This window comes from Mastomys coucha, unplaced genomic scaffold, assembly GCF_008632895.1.
Source record: "Mastomys coucha isolate ucsf_1 unplaced genomic scaffold, UCSF_Mcou_1 pScaffold5, whole genome shotgun sequence".
Lineage (NCBI taxonomy): Eukaryota > Metazoa > Chordata > Mammalia > Rodentia > Muridae > Mastomys > Mastomys coucha.
This window is the reverse complement of record NW_022196911.1, coordinates 47,429,535-47,431,628: the sequence shown is the minus strand read 5'-3', so window position 1 is coordinate 47,431,628 and position 2,094 is coordinate 47,429,535. Positions and strand designations below refer to the sequence as shown.

At 46.8% G+C, this 2,094-nt stretch overlaps 1 pseudogene; it reads left to right on the top strand.

The window, feature by feature from the left end:
• The first annotated feature begins 422 nt into the window (after positions 1-422).
• On the top strand, positions 423-712 carry LOC116078346 (annotated as a pseudogene).
• The last annotated feature ends 1,382 nt before the right edge of the window (positions 713-2,094 follow it).

Genomic DNA, 2,094 nt, shown 5'->3' with positions numbered 1-2,094 from the left:
AAGGCTATACAGAGAAACCTTGTCTTGAAAAACAAACAAAAAAAACAAAACAAAAACAAAAAAACAAAAAACAAAAAAACACAACAACAACAACAACAAAAAAAAACCATGAAATTTGATGTTACCAAAATCTGTCTTACCAGGCTATGGTCACTTCATAGTCAGCCCCAGAATAAACTCTATCTTAGCCCCTGTGACATGAGAATTGCGCCTTTGCACTGAGGTTAGAAATCACACATTCAGCCAGGCTCCATGGTACATACCTGCAGTCCAAACACCTGGAAAACTAAGACAGAAGGATCATGAGTTTGAGACCACAGCTACATAAGAATCGAGACTCTGAAGCCAGTAAGGAACATCCCTCCATGGCCTCTGCATCAGCTCCTGCTCTCTGACCTGCTTGAGTTCCAGTCCTGACTTCTTTGTGATCAACAGCAATGTCCTCAGAAGCTATGGGATCTGCAGCGCTACCCTCCCACTCCTCTGTAATTTCACAGCATTCAAAAGGAAGTATGTCCCCAGATTTACTAATGCATCAGGGGCCACCAGACACTGCAGAAATTATAAAATCATTACCTCAGAAATACAGAAGGAAACCTATGTCTCAAGAGGAAATGGAATTTATCCAGCGTGGGGGGCCAGAGTGATCGTCGTGGCTTTTGCTGTCACCAGACAGAAGGATCAGCTTTACAATAAAGGACTTCCACAATGTCAAAAAAAAAAAAAAAAAAAAAAAAAAAAAAGAATCGAGACTCTGTCTCAAAAGAAAGGTGGCAAGGTGAGGGAGGGGTGCCAGGGTGCGGTAGCTCACGCCTATAATCCCAACATTTGAGAGGCAGAGACAAACAGACTAATCTGAGGTTGAGTCCAATCTGTCCTGTGTTACAGTGTAAGAAGAGAGGGGTGGAGAAGAGTGGAAGAAAATACACATCCAACTGCTAGGGGATAACTTACAAATGTACCATTGACATAGTAAGTCAGTATGGCTGAGCCAGCTCCCCACCACGTGAGTGCTCTGCACCCGCATCCCTCTGAGGAAGAGTACCCACAAAGCCAGCCAGCCTCCAGCCAGGCCCCTCCTGCCCAGCCTAGGCCTCACCAGCCTTTTCCTACCCTGACAAGGGACTCTCTCAGCTGACCATTTATCCTCATATTGATTTTGCTATAAAGCCACATGGCACTCCCTCCCAGACCAGGAGGAGAAACCTTTATTGATCATATTGGAATAAGGTTTGTTGTTTAAAAAAAAAAATGCCTAAAACATAGAAATGGAGTAGGCTCTTTGAGGCTCCATAAATCACCAGGGATAATGCTGCAAATGATCGAGGCCTCTTAACCACCTAGAAAATACGACACTGTGAAGCGGCTCTGACAAGGAGCTGCGGCCACCAGCAGCACCCCACCACCACCCCTGTCTGTAGCTACTACCATGTGAACAGTGCCATCAATAAATACTGCTGTTTGCAAAGCAAAAGAGAGAGGCTGTGTCCACCCCTTTCAGAAAGTTCCTTCAAAGTCACTTTGCCCCAGTGGCAACATGGTGAGGTTGATTTTTTTTTTCCCCCTCACGCAGTAAATACATCCCAATTATGAGCATGTCATGTTAGCTTTCACAGTTCACTAATCACAAACTTTTTGGAATGTCATTGCCAACCAGCATCTTTCCCTAATCGGAATTTATGGTTCTGTTTGGCCCGTTGGTGAGGAGAGGGAGCACAGCTTTTGTTGTTCTAGGGGCTGGAGGGCTCCACTCAGGCCCAAGGTCGGATGCCCTGCCTGCTGTCAGCTGTAGGTCGAAGCCCTGCGCGTCCCAGAGGAGAGTACCATTTCTGCAGGAACCTGTCCCCCAGAGCCTTCTCCTTCCTCACCTAGGCCACCAGGACGACTTACTCGTGTCCCCTCCTTGTTCATTTGAGGACTCACCTTTCTCAAAGTTTCCAAAACACAGTGGCAGCACAGACATCCAGCAAAGTGATAGTCACAAGTTCTCAAGGAACCAGAGCTGCGACTCAGGAGCAGAACCCTGAGCTCCTGGGAGCCAGCTTTCCCTAGGATAGACCTGAGCGGCAGCTGTAACCCTGGAGCCAGCTTTCC